This window comes from Hypanus sabinus, chromosome 14 (genome assembly GCF_030144855.1).
Source record: "Hypanus sabinus isolate sHypSab1 chromosome 14, sHypSab1.hap1, whole genome shotgun sequence".
In the NCBI taxonomy this organism is placed as follows: domain Eukaryota; kingdom Metazoa; phylum Chordata; class Chondrichthyes; order Myliobatiformes; family Dasyatidae; genus Hypanus; species Hypanus sabinus.
The window spans coordinates 64,520,056-64,546,538 of NC_082719.1; the positions used below are offsets into that span (position 1 = coordinate 64,520,056).

Consider the following 26,483-nt stretch of genomic DNA (forward strand, 5'->3'; position numbering starts at 1 on the left):
TAGTTCCACTCTATACGATCAAATGCTTTCTCCGCATCGAGGGAAATAACACATTCAGGAATCCCAGTTGGAGGTGAGTATAAGATATTAAATAAACGCCGAATGTTAAAAAAAGGGAGACGGTTTTTAATAAAGCCTGTTTGGTCATCAGAGATAATGGAGGGAATAACAGTTTCTAATCTATGAGCCAAAACATTAGCTAAGATCTTTACATCAACATTGAGCAGAGAGATCGGCCTATATGAGGAACACTCCGTTGGGTCTTTGCCCTTTTTTAAAAGAAGAATAATAGATGCCTCACTGAAAGAGGGTGGCAATTTGCCGTAATTAAACGAGTCAGATAATACTGAAAGTAACTGAGGAGAAAGAAGAGAAGAGAATGATTTATAAAATTCTACAGGGAACCCATCAGGTCCAGGAGATTTCCCTGAGGACAGTGCAGAAATTGAAGTAGATATTTCTTCTAATGACATAGGCGTATTGAGTTTGGCTTTGAAATCAGATGAAAGTGAGGGGATATCCAGATTCTGTAAAAATTGATCAACAGAGATATTGTCATTCAGAGATTCAGAGGAATAAAGCCGAGAATAAAAATTTTTAAAAGCGTCATTAATTTCTAAATGATCCGATGTAAAGTCTCCGTTCTCTTTCCGGATCTTTGTAATACGTTGTTTGGCTTTAGAACGCCTCAGCTGATTGGCTAGGAATTTACCAGACTTATCCCCATGAATGTAAAAGCAACTCTTGCTTTCGAGAAGTTGGCGTTCGACAGGTTGAGTGGACAGAAGGTTAAATTTAGTTTGGAGTTCAACACGCTTCTTGTATAATTCAGGGTTCTTAGTTTGGGCATATATTTGATCCAATTCTTTAATCTGGTTAATGAGGTCTAATCGATCTGCATGGGATCTTCTGTTGAGATTGCCGTGTCAGAGATTATTTGCCCCCTCAGATATGCTTTCATGGCATCCCAGACAATCTGGGATGGCACTTCAGGTGATGTATTAGTGTTAAAATAAAAGGTTATCTGATCCTTAATAAATTTTAAAAAATCATCATCCGATAGTAAAGTTGAATCAAACCGCCAGTGTTTATTCCTCTGAGGGAGACCAGGCAAATTCAGAGAGAGAGTAATTGGGGCATGGTCAGAGATCAGTATACTCTGGTAGTCACAAGAGTGGGCAAATGGAATAAGTTGGTTATCGAGTAAGAAATTATCAATTCTAGTGAAGGTATGGTGAACATGTGAGAAAAAAGAATAATCTCTCTCTGTAGGATGGTGGAAATGCCACACATCGGAGATACCATAATTAGAGAGAAACGATTGGATAGCTAAGGCAGATTTAGTAGGTGGTCTATTAACAGAGGACGATCGATCCAAATTAGGATCTAACCAACAATTAAAGTCACCGCCCAGTATAAGAGAGTATGAGTTTAAGTCTGGTGGTGAGGGAAAAAACCGTTCAAAAAAATTAACATCATCAAAAATTGGGGGCATACAGGTTTGCTAGTGCAACTTTAGTGTTATATAGTTTGCCAGAAACAATAATAAAATGGCCATTTATATCAGATATTTTATTATGGAGTTCAAAAGGAATATTTGAGTTAATAAGAATGGAGATTCCCCTAGCTTTAGCGGTAAAGAATGAATGAAAATGCTGACCCGCCCACTTTGACAAAAGCCGGGAGTTATCAGAGCAACGAATATGAGTTTCTTGAAGGAAAGCAATGTCAGCTTTGAGTTGTTTGATATGTGAGAATACCTTCCTCCTTTTAACAGGGTGATTCAATCCCTTTACATTCCAGCTCACGAATTTAAGTGCACTAGCCATTATCGATTACTAATGCATAAAAGGCAGAAGGCATGTAAAAAGTCAAGCAGTACAATAGCAGTCTGGGAGCAGGGATGTAAACATAGATTCGTAAAATCAAAACATATACATGTCCTGAGCAATAAAGAGATATAATATATACAGTGAGTGATGTTGGAACTAGAAAATCCACCCCACCCACACAACCCAAAACTAGACGGCTACCAAAACAAGTAGCTAGCTCTACCAAAAAAATTAACCCAAATACAACTTCCAGATCTATGTCATTAACAGCAGTTCCGTGTAAATACTATAACAAATAGTAACTAGTTTATGCACTAAAAAACATAACTACAGATTAGAACACCTTCTGCAGGAATATAAAATACAGAGAAAATTGGAAGAGGACCAAAACTAACCTGCCAGCGGAAAAATTATAGAAGAATAAAGTAAGAGAAAGGGAAAAAAAAGGATAAAGAAAGGAGAGGAAGGGGAAAATTATAAATTCAAGACGAGTATTTATCAACCATTTACAAAGAGAGAAAAAAATTCAGAAATTAGAAAAAACAGGGTGAAGAAAAGAAAAAAAGTATAATAAAATAAATAAATATAAAAAGAAGGAAAAATAGATCGCCAATTAAACTGTGAACCAACAAACAGGAAGGCCTTCACTGAAGACTTCAATCCTCCAAAACAAGTTAAAGTCAGTTGTAGAACTCTGTAGATAAAGTTGTACAACAATAAAAAATAGATTACACACACACCAAATCCAGGGAGAGATTGTCAACAGCCCTTAGAGTTTCAATGAATAATGTCTGAATGATTCAAGTAAAGTCTGAGTCCAGAAATTTTACTACGAGAAGTACTTATCCACCATTTTAAGAGGTCTGATCGGGTTCCGAAGATGGCTGGATAGCCGGAAGACTTGCCACAAATGCTTCAGCTTCCTTGGCTGACTTAAACCATTTGTATTTCCCAGTGTTAAGCTTGATTCGTAGATCAGCAGGGGAACGAAGAGAGGGTTTAAAACCACGATCAAAAAGTACTTTCATTGCGCCTTTAAACTCAGCGCGCATCTTTAAGGTCTGGGGAGCAAAATCTTCCACAAAGCGAATGGTTGTATCCTGGAAAATAAAAGAACCTCTGCGACGTGCCTCTACGATCAGACGGTGTTTTACCTGGTATTGATGGAAGCACAAGATTACTGGTCGCAGGCGGGAGCCCAGAATTCCGGCGGGAACATGGACCCGGTGTGCCCGTTCGAGCTCAGGCGGGTTCGGAAGCAAATCTTTCCCGAATATCTCCCAGAGAAACTCGGCGAAAAACTTCACTGTTGATCCCTGTTCGGTGGCCTCTGGCAATCCAAGAATTCTAAGATTGCAGCGTCTGCTGAGATTTTCGAGATCCACCATTTTGAAAAGGAGTTTGTTACACTTTTCCTCCAAGCTGGAACAGAGAGTCTCCAATTATCGAACACGACTTTCTAAATCTTCAGAAGTCGAATCGATGCGAGATAAGTGTTGGGCATGTTTGCCCACCTTGTCGATGATCTGATCAAGTTTGTCCTCCAACTGTTTGAAAGCGGTTTTAAATTCCTTTAAAATTTCGTCTTGGAGCCAGGGTCTCGTCTAAGAGAGCCATAGCTTCCTTTCTCCCGGATTTAGAGCTCTTGCTGGACATTGTAAGTTAGATGTGTTCACAGGCAAGTAAGAGGTACCGAAAAAGTTCCCGACTAAGGTTTAAAAAATGGAGAGATTTAGTGCAAAGATAGCGACAGTGACGGAACAAAAGTTCGGAGCAGCTAAGCAATCGCCATCTTACCGGAAGTTCCCCCTTTGTTACCTTTTGCCAGATGGCAGGAGGGAGAAGAGTTTGTGAGAGGGGTGCGTGGGGTCCTTCACAATACTGTTAGCTTTGCGGATGCAGAATGTGGTGTAAATGTCTGTAATGGCAGGAAGAGAGACCTCGATGATCTTCTCAGCTGACCTCACTATTAGCTGCAGGGTCTTGCGATCTGAGACAGTGCAATTCCCGAACCAGGCAGTGATGCAGATGGTCAGGATGCTCTTCATACATCCTCTGTAGAATGTGGTGAGGATGGAGAGTGGGAGATGGACTTTTCTTAGCCTTTGCAGAAAGTAGAGATGCTGCTGGGCTTTCTTGGCTATGGAGCTGGTGTTGAGGGACCAGGTGAGATTCTCCACCAGATGAACACCAAGAAATTTGGTGCTCTTAACGATCTCAAAGGAGGAGCCGTCAACGTTCAGTGGAGAGTGGTCGCTCCGTGCTCTCCTAAGTAAACAACCATCTCTTTTCTTAACTCTGCACCAGTCTGTTAGCCACTGCACCTACTCTCTGTAAGCTGACTCGTCATTCTTGCTGATGAGACCCACTACGGTCGTGTTATCGGCGAACTTGATGATGTGATTCAAGCTTTGTACTGTTGCAGAGTTGTGGTCAGCAGAGTGAACAGCAGTGGACTGAGCACACAGCCCTGGGAGGCCCCCGATACTCAGTGTGATGGTGTTGGAGATGCTGCTCCTGATCTGGACTGACTGAGGTCTCCCAGTCAGGAAGTCAAGGATTCAGTTGTGGAGGGAGGCCCAGTAGTTTCAGCTTTCCAATCAAGTGCTGAGGAATGACTGTGTTGAATGCTGGACTGAAGTCTATGAACAGCATTCGAACGTATGTGCCTTTTTTATCCAGGTGGGTGAGGGCCAAGTGGAGGGTGGTGGCAATGGCGTCGTCTGTTGAGCGGTTGGCAGCAGGGTCTTTATGTGCCTCATGACGAGCCTCTTGAAAGACTTCATGATGATGGATGGTAGTCATTGATGCAGGACACTGAAGACTTCTTCGGCACGGGGACGATGGTGGCGGCCTTGAAGTATGTAGGCATGACGGCACTGCTCAGGGAGATGTTGAAGATGTCAGAACATCTGCCAGCTGGTCTGCACATTCTCTGGGCACTCTGCCAGGAACATTGTCTGGTCCAGCAGCCCTCCATGGGTTGACCCTGCAGAATTTTTCTCACATCAGCCACCGTGAGACACAGCACCTATTCATTGGGAGGAGCTGTCTTCCACGCCACCATGTCATTTTCCGCCTCAAAATGAGCGCAGTTGTTCAATGCATCTGGGAGGGAGGCATCACCAGCACAGGCAGGTGATGTTGTCCTGTAGTTGGTGATGTCCTGTGTGCCCTTCCACATGCGCCACATGTCGCCACTGTCCTGAAAGTGGCTGTGGATTAGCTGGGCGTGTGCACACTTCGCCTCTCTGATGGCCCAAGACAGTTTGACCCTCGCTGTTGTTAGAGCTGCCTTGTTGCCTGCTCTGAACGGGTCCTCAGCCATGTACGCACCTCCGCGGTCATCTATGGCTTCTGGTTAGAGCGTGTAGTGATGATCTTGGACAGTGATGTCATCAATGCACTTGATGATGTAGTTAGTCACTGATGCTGTGTACTCCTCTAAGCTGGTACAGTTGCCATCGGTTGCAGCCTCCCTGAACATGTGCCAGTCAGTGTGCTCAAAGTAGTCTTGAAGAGCAGAGATGGCTCCTGCTGGACAGGTTTTCACCTGCTTCTGAACTGGTCTGGAGCGCCTGACGAGCAGTCTGTATGCTGGGATCAGCATAACAGAGATGTGATCTAAGTAACCGAGGTGGGGGCGGGGCTCTGCCCGGCACACATCAGGGATGTTTGTATAAACAAGGTCCAACACGTTCTCCCCTTTCGTTGCAAAAGCATTCCAAGTGCACTCTAACCTTCTCCACTTCAACAGCCATGGACCAGAGGATCCCAGAAGTTGATATTGCAATTCTTTAATTCAAAAAAAATCACATCCTTGCATCGTTTCTATAATCACCTGGTAATTACTTCCGTTGCTAGAGCTTTGAACAGAATTATATATCTGTTTTGAGAATCTATTGCTACTGATTCAAACAATGGTCACCAAAAATAGGTCACCAAATGTAACAAGAGTTTCAATGGTGGAGATATTCACTGGTGAGATAGCCCTGGTTTTGACTCATTTATATTTCCAGTGAATTTGCAGACAAACCATAAACAGCATTTTCCAATGAGTCAAGATACACGAGTCCAGGAGTTTTGTATCAGATCTTGATTTTCAAATAACCTTTTCCTCAATTCAACCAAAGGACATATTGACACACTGAAGGGACTGGGAAACATCATCACTGCCTTCACAAGGTGGCTCCTAATATGGATACTTTCAAGGTCTTGCCATGAACCTTAAATTTCAGAGGGCAATGGGGTGTGAAAAGGAGACTTTGCTGAAGGGCTTATGAATTGCACATTTTGAGTACAAGGCCCATTCTCTTGTATGCTTTAGAGAACTAGATGATGACATTTTGGAGTTCGGCTTCCAAAGCATGCACAAAATGCAGCTCAACTAGTGACGATTCAGTGATTTTGGTTCTGGTGCATAGTGCCTGTGGGTAGATTAGTTTTACATTTCATTTTTAAGGTTCATCATTCCCCTCGTGTAGCGTTAATTGGAGACAAGGTTTAACATTGAAGAAGGTGTTGGGTAACAAGTCTTCACAGAGATTGGTTCCACTGTAGGCTACTTCGCATGGTTGTATGGTCTTATGGAGCGACAAAGATGGGAAATAATTTTTTTGAAAATAGCCAAATTTAAGAAAGGTATCCCACAGTCCCAGTCCCAACCCCCTCCCCAACTGATAAAGAGAATGTTTTCTCACGGCTAGTGATGTTCCCTGCAGTTTCACATAGTAAACACCATATCCACTATAGCTCTAGATGAATGGCGTCCAAATTCAAGGATCCACCTGTCCTTCTTCCTCCACAGGACTGTTAACCTGCAACCTTAGGAGGTGTAGAGATGCAATTCCCAGAATAAATTATAAGAATGGGGCATTAGGCATCAAAACGGCAATGTGTGTGGAGCCTGAGCATGTAGATGCAGTCATGTTTACCAATCCCCACATCTCCCCTCTCAACACTATCCAAGGCCCTGAACAGTCATTCCAGGTGAGGCAAATATCTAGACTGCCACCTCTTACACCAGCCTCTTCATACTTATTATCTCCCTCTAGCTGACAGTCCTGATGAAGAATCTCAACCCGAAGTGTCAACTCTCTATTTTCCAACACTGATGTTGCCTGACCCAGTGACTTCCTCCAGCACCAGCAATCCCTTTTGTCTGCAAACGATAACATTCTAGAATTTCACCACCCTCGCCTTCCCTGAATTCTTCCAACTACCACATCTTTTGCCTTAGTGGATACATTTGAAAGTATTCATTTATGACCTCACCTTCATACTCTGGATCCACACACAGATCCACACCATTTTAATGCCTACTGTGCCCTACCTTTTCAGTTTATCCTTCCATACACTACTGTAAAACCCAGGATCAAAAATGCATAGATCATGCCCAGATACCTTCAAAGTTTTGTGTATGAACATCGCCGGGTCTTTCCTTCTGCACTTCTTTTAAATTGTATCATGTAACTATTTACCCATTTCTCCCAAAATGTAACACCTCAGAATCAGTTTTATCTGTCTTCTGCCCAATTTCACCTGCCTTATTATCTTCTTTGCAGTTCTAAACATCTACTTGTTTTGAACAAGTTTTAAACGTCTACTTGTTTTGAAAAAGTTCCTTCCCTGATAGCAAAATCAGCAGCGCTTTTAATTCTGTAACCATGGAGCTTATGTTTGCTCTAGGGAACTTTGCATTATATCATGGTACTGATCTTCCTTCAAACAAAAACTATCATACTCATCCAAGAATCTGTTACTGTTCTTCCATACAGTAATCAAAAACCTTCAATTAATATTCATCTAATTTGTGTTGCTAAAATTACTTATTATTTTGTTCTGAAATTAATGTCACATTTGTAATCATCCTACATCAGGAATGCATTGGAATTCAACACATAACCTTCACCCCCATTTTATACCCTTATCTCCCTCATATACTCATATTGAAATGATTGGATGACATCCAAATTGTATGCAATAACAACCGTCCTAGTACCTTTCCTTCATCTATTTCTACCTTTCAGTATTTCAGCAATCTTTACTATCATCAGAAATAGAAAAGAATAACTATCATTCTTGCTTACATTTTAGGCAGGTCTGCCATACTTCGTGCTCTACCCTGTAACTTTCCACTAGCAGGTGTATCATTGGCCAGTTGCCCATTCTACTCATATAATCCAAAATAAACTTAAGAATGTTAGGGGCCAGCACAACGCTGTTCAGCACCATCTGAAGATCAGGGTTTGATTCTCATCACTGTCTATAAGGAGTTTGTACGTTCTCCCCGTGACTGTGTGGGCTTCCGCTGGGTGCTCCAGTTTCCTCCCACATTCTAAAAGTGTATGTAATGCCCTGGTAAAGGTTTTACTGCTAATGTTGCAGGATAATTTCATGTAATAGTCTTTCTGAAGAAGCAGTATTTAGGTTACTGTCAAGGGATGCTTAGGAATCTGGGCCCTTCAATCGACAGTGGAATGGGAGAAGGTTTCAGAGAAGGCTGGGGGAACAGTTTTGTGACTGACACCAGTGGTGGATCTTTGTTCGACAGAGATGGAGAGAGAAGACACTGAAGAGAACTGGTCATAGGATTCGATCCAGTGGGGTAGTGTGATTCAATGGAACCCAGGCAGGATCAGTGAATATGGCTTTTGGAAGATTTAAGCTCTAACCTGTGCACATTTGACTCTAATAAAAATGGGCCCTTGTGTTTTTTTTTCTTTTCTTTCCAAACTCTTCACAAATATACTTCATAATTGTATGCAGTGTGCAATCTGTTATTTCATACTAACTGGCTATTGTAGGGCATTGCATTGCACAGCATTCACACAAACCAGGTTCCAGGTGGGCAAGACATCCCAACTGCATGGATTTGGCACGATCAAAATCATATACTCTTTAGATGAACAAAGCCAAAGAAAGGTGGGTTCTCATTGCAGAATCCAGTGGCTGTCAGCGAGGGGCTAACAAGACACACTTCCAGAGACACCCAGTAACAGGGTTTCATCATAAGGGTATTGTCTGGGATTGAATTTGTTTACACTGTGTGATTTCCCATATTTTCAGAGAAGTGTGGAGAAGCAGGCATGCCAAATTGGAAGCCAAATTTCCTGTACCTGATGGTGGAGACTTTAAAAACAAGCTGCTCTTGATTCTGCAGAGTGAGTGAAAAGAGCAGTCTGATGTGGAAGAGCTTAATGAGTTCTCCAGAGAAGGGTGAAAATTCTATTTAGTATTTTCTCTGGATATAAACTAAACCTACATAAAAGTGAATAATTTCCTATTAATAATTACTCTGATTATTATGAGCAAACATATGAGCTAAAAATTATTTTATTTATCTTGGTAGTAAAATTACTAAAAACTTTAAAGACCTACAGAGGGTGGCCACCATCGCCAAAGGGTTATGGGAGAAGGACTTCTTTCATTATGGCCTTCCCAGATGGATACATAACAATCAGGGAACGGATTTTTGAGAGTAGGCTCAACCTGCGATAGATGTCATTCTGATGTTGCTTCATTGACTCATATGTTCTGGTCTTGTCCTTGTTTACAAAATTATTGGAAAGATATTTTCAGTATTATTTCAAAAGTCTTAAATATTAATTTTCAACCACATCCTCTTACTGCAATTTTCGGTTTACCAATGACAGATAATAATCGTTTATCTGCTTCATCTCAACAAATGATTGCATTTGTTACATTAATGGCTAGAAGATCTATTTTATTGAATTGGAAAGAAATTAATCCTCCAACTGTATTTCAGTGTTTTTCTCAGTGGTTTTTGAACCTTCAGTTAAATTTGAAGAAACTTGGAGACCTTTTATTCAACATTTTCACATGAGTTGAATTGTCTTTTCCTAAACCTTACTTATGTTATCCTTAATCAATTGGATGGAGGTTCGGAGTTATTGGCACTACAGTATATGTACTTAATACTATTCAATGGCCCATGTTGGTTAGTGTTTTTTTTTGCTTTATTTTCCTCTCTTTTTTTGGGGGGGTTTTTCTTTTTTTTTCTCTTTTTACTTCTTTGTTCATTAATGTTCTGGGTTTGAGAGGTTATATATTTTTATTATTACATATCTGAATGTCTATTTAAACTATTAATTATGTACTCTCAAACATATTGTATTCATGTTTCATTTATGTTTGTTCAAACTAATAAAAAGATTTAAAAAGACAAAGAGAGTAGGCTCATACAAGTTAGTGAGCATGCTTGGAGTCAAGAAGTCAAGGACTACGTCTTATCACCAGGGTGATCCCAAGCCCGCGAGATTCAACCAGACATTACTAGACATGCTCAGAACCCTGGAGATCAGCAAGAACAAATGGAGACAGCACATTGGGCATCTGGTCCACTGCTACAACTGTACACAGAATGAAGCTAAAGGATACTCACGATATTATCTGATATTTGGGCGCAAAGGAAGATAGCCTGTTGACCTTTGTTTTGGGACTGGTGGGGAAGATTTGCCACAGAAGATCTATCTGAAGTACGTGTCTGGCATGAGAAGGGAAGTGCAAAACAGCAGAGGTCTCTGCTACCAAGCAGAATCAAGGAAATAAGAGAAGAAAAGAATAGGTTCTCCCAACTGATGCCTGAAGTCAGAGTTCTCATAAAGAATTTAGGGCTACAAGGGAAGCATAAGTTGGCTGACCACTGGATGGCTATGCCTTACACAGTGGAGAGTCAGATGCCAAACCTACCAGTTTTCCAGGAGAAACTAGAGGATGGGAATATACCTTTCAAGACTCTCCATCTGTACCAACTTCCACCTCCAGGATAAGAGGCACATGTTGACCCAGAGCATCACATGAACCCTACACCTAGTAAGAGGACTCTGTGGCGACATGGGAGAACAGAAGGACAAGCAGAGGAAAGGAATGGAAGGGACTTAAGACTGAATGTAGTACAGAGTCAGAGGATAAGGAAATGGAAGTAAGGTATATGCTACCCTACACAAACTCCCCAATAATTGATGAAGAGATTCCCAAACCTTCCCACTCCAATGCGAATGAAACAGGAGGGACTAGCAGTGGACAAGCAGGCTTGTGGATGGACAATGAAGGGAGACAAGGCTCTAGGGTAACTGGGAGTGAAGCTGAACTCAGCCAAGTGATGGGGGCCCGAGTTGCCAGAATGGGCAGGGAGAGGCCTCTCCATGTAGAAAGGAAAGATCCCAGAGTGTCCGAAACTGAAGTAAAATGATGGGATAAGGAGGTCTCGAAGAGTCAGGAAACCCCTAGATAGGCTGGCCTATGTCACACTGGGGGTATAGAGTGTTGCACCTATTCCACTAGTGAGATATGTCACTACTATCTATAAATGGATCAGAGGTTCTTACATCACAAAATTCCTTTGAAAACTGTTATTAATGAGGGGCGATGAATTATTTCAAGTCATGAGGACAAGACTATTTTGGTCGGTGTGGGGAGGGGAAGGGGGAAAAGAGTGTTTTGTCATGGTAAGGGTTTTACTGCTTTTGGAGCTTAGAAAAATAAATGGCTATGCGGTAGGGAAATTCTAGGCAGTTTCTAGAGTAGATTACATGGCCGGCACAACACTGTGGGCTGAAAGGCTGTAATGTGCTGTAGATGTCTATGTTTTATGACAATGTTGCAGGGTATTTCATATAATGGTCTTTCTGTAGCAGTGTTTGAGTTACTGTTGGAGGTTAGGGATGCTAAGAAATATGAGCCCTCCCGTCAGGAGAGTGGAACAGGGAAAAGGTTCTAGGAAAGGCTGGGGGAGCAGTTTTGTGACTGACGACAGTGGTGGGTCTTTTTCTTTGTTCGGTGGTAGATGAAGAGGGAAGAAGAAGCTGGAGAGAACCAGCCGTAAGATTCAATCCTGTGGGGAAACATGATTCAATGGGAACCCAGGCACAGAGGTCTGCCGATGATCAGTGAATTTGGCTTTTGGAAAATTTGAGCTCCAACCTGTGGACATCTGGCTGTTTAATTAAAATGGGCCTTTGTGTTTTTTCTTTCCGAATTCTTTGGTTAATGTTCACAAATATAATTGCATGCAGGATGCAATCTGTTACTTCATGCTGACAGGCAACTGCAGGGCAGTAGATCACACTGCATTTGCACAAACTGGAGTCCGGGTGGGCAAGACATCCCAACCCCACAGATTTGGTGGGACCAAAGTCACTTACTCCCCAGACGTACAAAGCCAAAGAAAGGAGTGCTCTTGCCATGGAATCCAATGGCTGTTAGCAAAGGGTTAACGAGCCACATTTCCAGAAACACCCAGTAAAAGAAGATTTCATGTACAGTTAGGGTTAGTGAGCTGTGAGCATGCTATGTTGGCACCAGAAGCATGGCGATACTTGTGGGATGCCCTGCACAAACTTTGCTGAATTGATTTGTAACATGTATGTTTCAATGGTACATGTGATCTTCATAATCTGTTAATCGAATATTTACTCATCACCATAGCTCTGGCCATATTCAGTAGGTTTCACTCAGCAATATAATTTGAAATAATATTAGCAAAAACATTGGCTCTGATAGCAACAGAGCAGATTTTTGGCTACATCTCCATTTTTTCCAATACTCATTCAATGACATCTTTCCAAAATAAATCACTTGCCATAAGTATGAAAGATCAATCAATTCTTATTTTTTTCATGGGTAATCTTAGTTGCAATGCCTTTTTGTCCTGCAAATCTTCAAATGATCAGATTAAACAGAGTAACAAGATAAACAGAAAAGCTAACTAACATTTGAGATTGGAACATGTACATTAACAGTTACACAACAGGGCTATCAATCTGAAAAAGGATAGTGTTCATTTAATAGTTCATTGCGCCATTAAAGCCCATCACACTGGACAAAAAAGATTTTGCTTCCAGAATACCTTTTGGTGTATCATGAGTTTTGGGCTACTGATCATTAAAATCACCATGAAATTTCCCTATGATGCACCATTTTTTGAAATTACTTATGTTTATTATTTCAATTTGTAATTCAAGTTAATTAAAATGTTGCCTACAAAGTAAGCTGGAAAGTTTCCTATCTTGTCCAGGTGTGCTTGTGCATGCTTAGGCGGTGCGGCTGCTGCATGGCAGGACAGGTTTTAGTAATAATTACTGGGTTCAGGACTGTAAGGATGGTATTTGCTATAACCAGGCACAAAAATTTCTATGCAGGATTTTGATATTTGAGACAGATGCTTCCCAGAATAACTGATGCCAAGTTTAAGGAAAGCATTTTTGTTGGTCCACAAATCAAACAGGTCATCAATGACAGGCAATTTGAAGAATTTCTAGTGGGACCGGAGAAAATCACATGGAAGGCATTCAAGGAAGTTGTTGAAATTTTTCTTGGCATCTACAGAGGATCAAGCTACATACAGCTGGTTGAGAGCATGCTTCAAGCATATAAAACCATGAAATGCAACATGTCACTAAAGATTCATTTTCTGCATTCCCATTTAGACTTCTTCCCTGCAAATCTTGGTGCTGTTAGTGATGAGCACGGTGAAAGGTTTCACCAGGACATTGCGGTCATGAAGATACCAGGGCAACTGGAATCCATCAATACTGGTGAATTATTGTTGGACACTTAAGCGAGAAGCCTCAGACACTGAGTACAAATGAAAATCATTAACAAAATAATTTTAACTTAGTTGAACTATTGCAAAGCATCAACACCATTATGCAATTAAACACATTGCATTCAATAAAAGTTAATTTGTTGTTTCTCCAAATTCCTACATGATACAAGTAGTCTGAAATTATATGTGTTCATCTTCAAGCAGTCTATCATAAATCAAAAAAATTCTGAGGAAGCAACACTTTTGAAAAAAATTGTTGTCCAGTATTACCACAAATTCCTTTAGCCATTTTCACAAGCACCTTAATTTGCCACTGTTATGAGTGATGAACAGACCTGATGGACAATGAGGTACGGAGTTAACCATTCCCCTCCTAAGAACCATGAACTATTACTGTTGCTATGCTGACCATGAGAAAGAGAGACGGAAAAACAAGCAAGAACATCGGCGACAGATAAGAGAGAGGGGGAAATTGCTGATTAACCGTACTGTGACTCCTTTTTGAATTATTTACTGTTTCGCTGCAAGGACAATAGTTTGCTCATAAACATTCCTCAGTGGACCGAAGGAGCGGCCTTATTTGATGGACACAGTCATTCAGGAGTGATGGATAGCTGAGTCCCCGTTAGTAGGGATAAAAAGGTCTGGAGAGACACCCTCCAGACATGCCAGTGGACACTGATTCAGTGTTGGAACCCACAAGAAAGGTGGGGGCTTCGAAGACCGAACCAGGAGGTCGGTCATTAAGGCTATCAGTGTAAAAGTAGGGCAGGTGGGGACGTGGGTGTGTCCACTTATGCCAGAGTGACGAGTCCACCTTAGAAGAACGGTCTAGCAGAAGGACAGAGAGGTCATAACTGAATGACCACACCGATACGACAGATTAAGAAAGCAAAGTAAGGTTTGGCTGCTGTAGCTGTTACATCTCTCTTGCACTCTCTTTCTCTCCCCAACAATTACAATACAACAATAACTACATCAGCACTTATGAACTGAACTGAACTTTATACTTTTCTATGACAATTTACCCCTAGACATCGATAGAGCTTGTTTATTATTGATTATTATTATTCCTACACTTTTAGGTTTATTACTGCTAACTTGTTTTATATGTATATTTGCATTATTGATATGGTTTTGCTTATTTTTATTAATAAACACCTTTAGTATAGTACCACCAGACTCCAACGAATTCTTCTTTCTCTGCTGGTTAGACACCCAGTTATGGGGTACGTAACACCACAAACGAGATTATTCAACAGTTTCAACCCAGTATTTTTACATGTACTTGTGTCAGTTACAGGATGCAGGGATTATATGCCCTCAAAGTCATGATTCAGCATCTTAAAACACAAAAAAAAACAGCAAGGGAAACACATGCCTAATATATACAAATCAGCATTTGTTTTAAACAGAGAAAATACAAGATCAGTAGAATATACTATATGTTCTTTGTCAAATGATAATCATCTATCACCTTTTCAAATCCTGTCCTTACTTTCTCCACAGCACTCAGGCTTCCTGTTTTGTATATTTCCAGAATCCAAAATACTTTCTTCTGTGTTCATGCAATTCTAGACTATTATATATTTATTTACTTAGGGATACAGCAGAGTAGGCCCTCCTGACCAATTGAATCACACTGCCCCAGCAACCCCCTCCCCAATAACCTCAACTTAACTCTAACTTAATTACTAGACAGGTTACAAAGACCAATTAACCTACTTGGTACATCTTTGGACTGTGGGAGGATACTGGAACATCCGGGAAAAAGCCATGCATTCCACGGGAGGACTATGGAGGCTCCTTACACAGGACAGCAGAATTAAACTCTTAAGTCCTGAGCAATAATAGCTTCATGCTAACCACTATGCTACCATGGCGCCCCTATATCTGTCATTTTAATTGATCCAGCAAAAACTGAGCTTTTAACTGTCTAGGCTATTTCTTCAGAATTCCTTCCAGACCACCTGATCTGTTACAAACTACAAGGTATGGAATTAGAGCTAAAGCACAAGACTGGATGATTCTTTTAGTTAACATAAACACAAGTCAGGTGAACTGTCTCCTATAAATATAAATGCTAAAAATGTTTATAATTTCTTACTTTAAAGAAATAACATGCTTTATGGTAATAGAAATGGGTTAACAGATTTACTGTATATTGTAAATTTATACAGCTCAATACTCAGTTTCAAATGGTAACATGAAATATTAAATATTGCACATAAATACTCATAAGATTGTACTCTTAAGGTATGGTGCATTTGTCACAATTCCCCAATCATTCACTCTCAAAAATTAACAACTGAAATTGATTATGTAAAGAATGATTGACGGCATTGACACATTAATGCGCTGAAGGAAAATCTCCAAATGCCTCAAAAAAGCAATGAAGTAGCTAAACTTATGAACTATTGGATGCATAAAACCCTCTTATCTCCTCTCCACAGAATTTTACAGTCTGCAGACTTCAGTCAAATGTCAATCATCTATGAATATTCAGATATATTTTATATTCACTATTATTTAAATGTTATTTCTGGTTATGACAGTCACAAAAATGTCAAATTCTTAAATTGCCCACCATACAAACACCATGAGAGGAGGCAGACCATATTGACAACAGAGTTAAATTTTATTTTAAATATTCAGTACAAATATAAGAACCGGTCACATTGATATAACACTGTCACGTACCTAACAATCTGGAATATTGTCGAGTTACATCCTGTTCAAAAAATCCAATTACAACCCGTCTACTTCCAATCACCAGGAAAATTACTAAAGCTTTTGCAGACGTTGCAAGTGTTCACCAATCATGTTCTTTTGCAACACCCAAGTGCCAGACTTCTTCACCATATCCAGCAAACTTTCTGGTCTACTCTCTAAGCCAACCCTAACTGAGAAGTTGACAAAAAGGCCCGATGACAAACAAGAAACAAGGTTATCTTGGATCCCTGAAGTACTTACATAAATTTATAAAGCATAGAAACAAGTCCTACAGCCCAAATCATCCATGCCAACCAAGTTATCTACATGAACTTATCCCATTTGCCTGTATTTGGCCCATATCTAGCTAAACCTTTCCTATCCACATAACTGTCCAAAATGAAAGCAGCTCTACTGCTTCCTCTGACAGCTCATTCCACAAAGAAACAATCCAAACCAATGACCTATACCACCAAGGACCAGCAATATCACCACTACAAAATCTCCAAATAACACAACATCCTAATTTGGAACTATATCATTGTCACTGGATCAAAATCCTGGAACTTCCTAACCAACAGCCTTGCGAAGTATTTTTACAGAAGAAATGTAGCAGTTCAAGATGGCAGCTCATCAAGACCTTCACAAGGACAATTAAGCACAAGCAATAAATGCTCACTTTTGCCAGTGACATCTAGATCCCAAAAATATAAAAATTACAGTCTACTGTTATAATTTATCAATTTAACTTTTTATAGGCAGCACCAAAAATTTTTGAATTCAACAATTTACATTTAGAATTTTACATTTCCAATAAAGTATGCTTTTCCTATTACTTAAAACTTTTTGAGAAGACTTGTCTAAGGATCAGTATAATGGAGAAAACATTTCAGTTCATACAGCCCATGTTTTAATATTGTGTTAATCATTTAGAGTTTATCTGTCCCCACCACCTAAAGTATTTCACACAAATTCCTTCCAAGTTTACTCACAAGTATATGCTTCGCAAGGAACTCTTAAATGATGCTCAGGATACCACTCCTATATACATGATAAGTTACATTTGAAAGGTATTTGAAGTGCAAGGATTGCTTTAAAAATTTGGAGATCCAGAAAGGGTAGGATTGCACAAAGACAGAGGATGGAAATTTATGCTTGGACTCAGATGTCAGCGAAGTCTAAACAAACACCTTGCATCAGTGGCTCAGAAGGGTAAAGAACTGAAGAGGATGGCAGCAGTAATAGGGGACTCTACAGCCAGCGGGACAGATAGGCGATTCTGTGGACATAAAAAGGAAACACAGATGGTAGTTTGCCTCCCAGGTGCCAGAGTCCGAGATGGTTCTGGACATGTCCACAATATCCTGAAAAGGAAGGGTGAGCAGCCAGAAGGTGAGGTACATATTGGTACCAATGACATAGGAAGAAAAATGGGGGAGCTCCTGAAAAAAATATAGGGAGTTAGGAAGGAAGTTGAGAAGCAGGACTTCAAGGGTAGTAATCTCAGGATTGCTGCCTGTGCCACACAACAGTGAGGAAAGGAATAGAATGAAGTGGTAGATAAATACATAGTTGAAGAATTGGAGCAGGGGGGCAGGGATTCAAACTTCTGGATAATTGGGATCTCCTCTGGGGCAAGTATAAAAGGGACGGGTTGCACTTGAATCCAAGGGAGACCAATATTCTTGCAGGCATACCCCCGCTATGGATTTGCACAGCGCCGCTCGACTCAGCCTCGCAGACGCAGCACACAACGAAAGCTCCGTCGATCCCAGCCTCGCAGACGCAGCACACACTGGAAGCGACCTGACCGCAGCGGACTCCGAGTCCGTCCAACCTCCGAGCCGATGACCACCCCCTCTGGCATAGCTTCTCCCAGCACCATCCTCTGCCGAGCGTATTGAGACAGCCCTGCCTGCCACAATCTTTTTATAGAGCTTCCATCTCTTTAATATTGAAGAAAGATAAAGACCCTACTGATTGTGCATCCTATATACCAATATCCTTATTGAATGCAGATTCCAAGATTTTTTCCAAGTTACTTGCATCCAGGTTGGGGAAGGTATTACCCCAAATTATCTCGGAAGATCAAACCGGTTTTATTAAAAATCGTTATTCTTTTTTTAATGTTAGGAGGTTATTGAATATTGTGTATATTCCTTCACATAATATTTCAGAATGTGTTATTTCATTAGATGCGGAGAAAGCATTTGACAGAGTTGAATGGCCATACTTATTTAAAGTGTTGGAGAAGTTTAATTTTAGTCCGACATTTATTTCCTGGATTAAACTGATTTATCATACTCCAGTAGCCTCGGTGTTTACTAATAATCAAAGATCTCCCTTTTTTAGTCTATTTCGGGGCACTAGACAAGGCTGGCCTCTTAGCCCACTATTATTTGATATTGCTTTAGAACCCTTGGCAATTGCTATCAGAGAATCACAGGATATTCTTGGTATTAATCGTGGGACAGATACTCATAAGTTATCTTTGTATGCAGATGATTTATTATTATTTATTTCTAATCCTGAGAAATCCATTCCTGTAGTTTTATCATTGTTGGCTCAATTTAGTGATTTTTCTGGGTATAAATTAAATCTTAATAAGAGTGAATTGTTTCCTTTAAATAGACAGGTCCCAATTTATGGAAACTTACCTTTTAAATTAGTTAAAGACTCTTTTATTTACTTAGGGATTAAAATCACAAAAAAAACCATAAAGACTTATTTAAGGTTAATTTTGTACCCTTAATTGATCAGATTAAATGCTTGTTTACTAAGTGATCACCATTATCTTTATCTCTGATAGGTCGGATTAATACTATAAAGATGGTTATTTTACCTAAATTCTTATATATTTTTCAAGCGGTACCAATTTTTATTCTGAAATCTTTTTTTACTAATGTTGATTCCAAAATTTCCTCATATATATGGCAGAATAAAAATCCCAGGTTAGGTAAATATACTTACAGAAGGCAAAGAAGGAAGGTGGTTTAGCATTGCCTAATTTTAGATTTTATTATTGGGCAGTTAATCTCAGATATTTGATATGTTGGTTGAAAAATTGGGATGGATCTTTTTGCCCTCATTGGGTGAGCCTGGAAATTAAATCGGTATCAGGTTTTGCACTGGGTTCTATTTTGGGTACTTCTCTCCCTTTTGCTCTTTCTAAATTGCCAAAACGAATTGACAACCCAAGTGTGTAAACACACTTTACGTATATGGTTTCAATTTCAGAAATTTTTTGGGTTGACTCAGTTTGTTTTAAATATTCCTATTGCATCCAATTGTTTTTTCCACCCTTCAATTATAGACCAAGCTTATTCAGCTTGGAAGACTAAGGGATTACTACAATTTTCTGATTTATTTTTGGATTATTGTTTTATGTCTTTTGAGCAATTATCTAATGAATATAATTTGCCTAGATTTCATTTTTTTAGATATTTACAGATTAGGAGTTTTTTAAATACTGTACTTCCTACTTTTCCAAATTTTGTGTCTTCAGGTATTTTGGAGAATTTGTTTGAATTAAACCCCTTCCAGAAAGGGCTTATATCAAAACTTTAAAATATAATTATGAAGATACGTTCAGAGCCCCTTTATAAGACAAAAAATGATTGGGAAAGAGAGCTTAACCTTATTATTCCTATTGAGAATTGGGATAGAATTCTTCAATTAGTTAATACATCATCTATATGTGCCAAACATTCACTAACACAGTTTAAGGTCGTACACAGGGCCCATATGTCCAAGGAAAAATTGGCTCATTTTTATTCTTATATAAATCCTATTTGTGATAGATGTCAATCTGAAATAGCGTCTTTAACTCATATGTTCTGGTTGTGTCCGCTTTTGAAAAAATATTGGAAAGATATTTTTGATATTATCTCTGTGGTTATGAACATTGATTTACAATCCCATCCTATTACCGCAATTTTTGGTTTACCAATAATGGACTCACTTCATTTATCTTCTTCCGCCTGTCGAATGATTGCATTTCTTACACTAATGGCTAGGAGATCTATTTTGTTGAATTGGAAGGAAATTAATCCTCCTACTGTATTTCATTGGTTTTCTCAAACTATGTTATGTTTAAATTTAGAAAAAATTAGAAGTGGTGTATTTGACACTTCTACTAAATTTGAAAAGATATGGAGACCATTTATTCAATATTTTCATATGATGTAATATGACCCTGTTCCAAGCCTATTTGATTTTCCAGTTTTAATTTCATATATGTCGAGAGGATCTGAATTGACGACACTGATGATTTTGTATTTTTGTGAGATATTATAAACAGCCCTTTTTTCTCTCTTTTTTATTTTCTTTTTTTCTTTTGTTTTTTTTCTATTAGTTATTAGATTTTTAGATTCTTTTTTTTGCATAATGATTTTTTTTCTTTTTTCCTTTTTATTTTTTTATTCTATATTATGATACACCTAGGTTTGCCTTGTCTATTTGTATATTGTATCCTTTACGATGTGGGGATACTCATTTATACTGTAATCACTGTTTTTGTAATCTTTTATAGTTAGTTGAAATATGTACATTTGTAATCCCATTATCTATGTACCAATTTTATTTTGTTGTTATTAATAATGATAATAAAAAGATGGAAAAAGAAAAGAAAGACAGCCCTGCCAATGGCCATCGGCAACGCGACACCGAGGACTGGGGGCCTGTTCTTCCCAGCAGAGTCCCGGACCTCACAGCAGCAGCAGCAACGAAGAAGGTCTTCCTGGAGATTTCCCGATGTTCCTCCATGCTCCCACATCTGTTTTCAATCGATTATGATTGCGCACGGCACCCCACTTCACAAGTAACAGATAATCAGCTCCAGAGTGGCCGCTGCAAGCTGCGGCGTGCCACCATCTTGGAATATGCACACATTTTGAGATCGAGGAGGAAAGAGTGTTGGGTCTTGTGGTGAACTATGTGCCTGTCGGGACACGCCCCTGATGATGCTCCTGTGGCTCCTCCCACAGGCCCCTGTATAAAGGAGACCTGCGGCCTGAAGATCGGCCTCAGTCTCCAGGACCTTGTATGATAGACACTCACTCCTGGTTCCTTCTTCCAGTCAATAAAAGCATTAAGGTGGATAAATCCCTAGAGCCTGATAGGATCTATCTCAGTAACTAAGAGGCAAAACAAGATCACTGAGGCTTTGAAAATCATTGTGTTCTTTATAGCTACAGGTGAGGTGCTGGAGAAATAGGGTATTTAAGGGTATTCACTAGCACGGAAATTATTACAAAGAATTCCAAGGGATAGGATTTACCCACTAATTAAGGACAATCAGCATGGTTTTGTGCAGGGCAAGTTGTATCTTCCAAACATGAGTGTTTTTAAGGTGTCTAAAGTGACTGATGAGGGTAGGGTAGTCTTCTATGTAACTAGAGCCCAAATAGCAACTCAGGGATGTAATTAGTTATTTAAAAAGGATTAAAATCCTATTAAAGATTAGCTTTATTTTTCAGATGAATATCAAAACATACAGTGAAATATGTCATTTGCATCAATCAGTGAGTCCTGTTTTGTGATATTTCCCTCATGATTAGATCGGGATGGTCAGGTGTGAGTTATCATGGTCAATAGGAAAGATTAAAGATTAGCTTCATCACACGTACATCAAAAGATACAACGAAATGCTGTTTGCGTCAATGACCGACACAGTCCGCATGCATCGCAAGGCTTCTGGCACCAACATAGCTTGCCCGCAACTTACTAACCTTAACCCATACACCTTTGGAATGAGAGAAGAAACCAGAGCACCCAGAGAGCGTACAAAACACCTTACAGACAAGTGATATTTGGGTCTGCAGTAAGGACTCTGATGAAACACTATAAAGAGTTCTACTGATCAGACATTGAACAAAAGTATAACAACTTGCTCGTATGTTCAAAATGATTCCGTGGTAATATGTTCTAACCAAATGTATCTTATGTCAGCAACGTTGAAAAAACTTAGCAAGTTAGTCTGTAAATTTGAACGTCCTTAACCGTGAGCACATGGATTTCCTCCAGGTGCTCTGGTTTCCCACCACAGTCCAAAGACGTACCAGTTAGTAGGTTAATTGGTCATTGTAAATTGTCCCCTGATTAGGCTCCGGTTAAGTAAGTGGGTTGTTGGGCAATGCAGCTGGTTGGACCAGAAGGACCGGTACGCATTGCATCTTCAAATAAACAAATAAATTAATAATCAGACTTCTATTTGTGGACATCTGCTATTTCTAGGTAGACTCTAAACATTACCGAAGCACCACTGCAAAAAAGAACCTCATTGGTTGAACAGGTCCTGAAAAGTATTATATAAAATGTAAATACTTTCACAAAAAGGATTGATTAATGTACTGAGTCCAAACATTTGGTAAGTAGAATCTAAGCCATTGGGAGTACTTCGGGTGGGAAATACTGCAACTTCAGCAGACAAGCAATGTGAAAAGATATTTTGAATTGGTTTTATAAACAGTTACTGAGTCAAAAATGGTCCCATCAGTCCAGAGCTCATAAATCTACAACCAAAAACAATCACATGAAATATTACATTGAACTTAAAAATTTGGATGTGTTAAGTGGAATATCTGGTATAGAAATTATATGCAAACTGCAACTGTTTATCAAGACCTATTTTGATGAATTTCACCAGCATTTCCAGAATATAAAACTACAAGTCTGCAAATAAGAACCAGTAACATCAAACAGCCAGGGAAAATATATTACTCTCCTGTACTAAAAAGATCTAAGATGTCTACTACTCATGGACATTAGACACAACACAACATGTTTACAAGCATACACCTAAAGAGGTTGTAAAGTTGTGATTTATGCAATGATACAAAAATGTGGAAATGTAACATATTTGAATAAAGGCGTGATCATACACAAGACCTAACAAATAGGCATAAACAAAAAGACAACTCTACTTTAGTACACAAAGTACTTAAATTTCCCTTTCATGAAGGACTATAATCTAATTTGGCATCCAACTACAGATTTGGCTGTACTTATCAACTGGGTTTACAATGAGACTCATCTTCTCTTACTTGCACAGAAAGATTCTCATTACATTACTTTGCACAAGAGTAGGAGAGTTATTCTGGTATTCTGGTCTAATATTTATCGTTTTTGCAAATTGCCACAAGATTATCTGCTATTGCCATATGGGGGCAGCAAAGTAATTGCCACATTTTCTCCAATCATGTACAGCGACTACATATACAAAATGCTGGAGGAACTCAGCAGGTCAGGCTACATCATTAGAGAAAAAGCATAGTGGACATTTTGAGCCAAAAACCTGTCAGAAGGACACCTGGAACATTGGCTGTGCTTGTTTCCATAGATGCTGCCTGGACTGCTGAGTTCCTCCAACATTTTGTGTGTGTTGCTCAGATTTTCTCATGTTTGTGATTAACAATGACTACTTTTCTAATACATTCCAATCAGTGGAGTAAAGTACTCTGGGAGCTCTCCACAACCATTAGGGTCTTGAACCAAAGGGGATAACTTCACTCATCCCTTTACAGAAACGTTCCCACATCTTATGGACTCACTCTCAAGGACTCTTCATCTCATGATCACGATATTTATTGCTATTTATTATTCTTTCTTTTTGTATTTGCAGCTTGACGCCTTCTGCACAATGGCTGAACACCTGAGATTGGTCTTTCGTTGATTCTATTGTGGTTATTAATATATTAAGGACTTATTGAGCATGCCCACAAGAATATGACTCTCAGGGTTGTATATACTGACATAGATGTACTTTGATAATAAATTTACTTTGACAAAAAAGGCAAAGTATCTTCCCTTCCATTTGTTTAACACACCAATTAGACAACTCTGTAAACAAATACAGAGGAAGCTATTGCCTATCATTTCTACTAGCCCTAAAATGAATTAGACTGTGGCCAAAATGAGTCAGACCGTACAAATTAGGATAAAACATGTACGTTCTTCCTGGTGGGGATGGAGGGAAACAGCTAACGAGGTTTTTGAACAGGGTTAGAAAGGATGATGAGACCATCAAGTATTTGGGATCTCCTGGTAACTGGAGCAGGACGGTCAACGGCCGGAGACCGTGGGCCCATCGCCCAGCACCGCCGCAGATTCACCGCCCCACTCCTGCTCTCATCTTCAGGATTAAACCCGGCGCGCAAGTCGCCGGCAGCCGAACGGGGCTCCGAAACAGCCGCAGCTGCATTTCCGAAGGAAGGGTAACCGGAGCCGGACTGTGCCGGTGTCACTGTACCTGCTCTTCCGGTGCACCCTCACACGAACTCAGCCTCAGGGTGTGCACGCCGCAGACAGGACCGCGCCATCAACCAGCAGCGCGCACCGAGCTCCGGCGCGTGCAAACACGTCACGGCAGAGAGCGGCACTCCCGCGACAGCGCCGTCCGGTCACAGGGGCCGTGAAAGGAAGTGCGGGCGGCGGGGAGGCGTTCATGGACAGACCGAGGTCCAACGCGCTTCAACCAGAACCTGAAGAGTGAGCAAACAAGTGTGCCCAGTTACAAAGGGGGAATATCTGCTAGATAACTTTGTTAAGGTAACAATGACTCGAAAATATTACCGTTGGAGTTCCAAAGAAGAAACGATAAATGAAGAATAATGCTACAAAGACAACAAATTTCACGATGTATGCCGGTGATATATTAAACTTGATTCTGATTCTCATTCTAGTGGAGGGTTGCTGTTCTAGTTCGAGGAAGGGTCAATGCGCTATCACAGGAATCGGTATAGAGTCTAACTGTATGTTATATGTGGTAACAATTTGGATATCATTATTGGAGCTATACTTTGTAAATTTGGAGTGACGTGAAAATTGGCGCATTTAATTGAATCATGGTATTAGACTAAAGGTTAGTATTGATCAGGTAGTAAAATGGACAGAAGCAATGGGAAATGGAATTTAATTTTGATGAGTATGTGGTGATACACTTTAGGAAGACTAATAAAGATAGGATATGCACAAGGGAGAACTGAGGACAGAGGAATCGAAGATCTCTGAAGGTGGCAGCACTGCTAGATAAAGTTGTGCAGAGGTAATACCAATTATTTGGGGTAATAATGTTATGATGCAAATTTATAAAACATTAACAAGCATTAAGGATGCGTTAGGTCTAAAGACAGAGCAGAGGAAAGACTGTTTAGGCTAGATTTGCTTGGAGCAGAATGGGGAGTAGCATTGATAGAAATGCAGGAAATAATGAAGTGCGTAATGACTTTTTCCCAGAGCACAGGTATCTAAAGCAAGTTTATGGTAAGGAGGTAGGGGAGAATCTGAATAATGTTTTCACCCAGAGAGCTAATAGAATCTGAAATGCTCTGCCTTAGTGGGTGGTGGAGACAAACTCAACATTTAAGAAGTATCCAGGCAAGCACTTGAATTGGAAACACAGTTAGTAAATAATTATCGCAGATGGGTGCTTGGTAGTCATTGTGGGCTGAAGGGGCCTGTTTCTGAGCTGTGTGATACTGAGATCTGATCTATTTCAAAGCATTTTTATGAATCCAAAAGTGTAGATATTTGCATTGGGATAATTATTGGCTTCTATGTAGCGATCTCAATTAAAAAATTGTTTCAGGAATAGTATCTGTAGAAGCTATTGAAACCCATAACAATCAAAGCTGATGCTACAGAATAGCACAATGATACACAGATCAGACTTAAGTGCATTTATGGCTTTTATGCCAAGAATTCTAACTACTGTAAACCAGAGGGTAATGAATCTGTGAATTTTATCTATCCACAAGGATTGCAGTAGAGACTCAAATTGTGCCCAGTGAAGTAGAGAATCAGTTGATATTGGCATATTAAGGGAGTCAAGGAATTTGGGATTAATGCAAGATGGTGATACCAAAGATGAAGTTTTGTGATCTTATTGAATGAATGAGCACTGCCTCCTATTCCTTCTGTTGTTAGGTAAGCAAACAGAATAACTAACCAGACCCACTTAAAATTAAATGTCCGCGTGAGTTCAGAATGGGTTTGAAAGATTCGTTAATCTGTAACAAAATTAAAGAGTGCCACCTCAAATGAAATGGAAGGAACCTCAATTTTGATGGAAAATATAGAGACTGTGAGCAAATGACACAGTAAATAAGTTTGATGTGATGGGTGGCAGGAGGGTGGAAGGTGTTACCCTTTGCCTTGAGATAGGCAAGGCACATTATCTGGCAGAAAATAGCAATCAGGCTGAACATTACAGTGGCATCATCAATGCAGTTCCTCTCCATTGAAACCAAGATTTTATTCCATAAGCTATTGAACCATTTCACTTTAGAGAACTGTTTCCCTTTGGTGGAAAGGCACATCCTCCCTAAACTCAGATGCCTTTGTTGTTCCCTTGGTTCTTTTTAATAAAAAAG

General features: G+C 39.8%; 1 protein-coding gene across 2 annotated transcripts in view; it reads right to left on the reverse strand.

Moving 5' to 3' along the window:
• ipo11 (importin 11) overlaps positions 1-24,471 on the reverse strand; it is a 414,929-nt gene extending 390,458 nt beyond the window's left edge. For both annotated transcript variants that reach the window (XM_059989330.1, XM_059989331.1), the window contains exon 1: positions 24,362-24,471. The gene's annotated coding sequence lies outside the window, so the exon portion shown is untranslated. The remainder of the gene's footprint in view (positions 1-24,361) is intronic.
• Between the last annotated feature and the right edge of the window lie 2,012 nt (positions 24,472-26,483).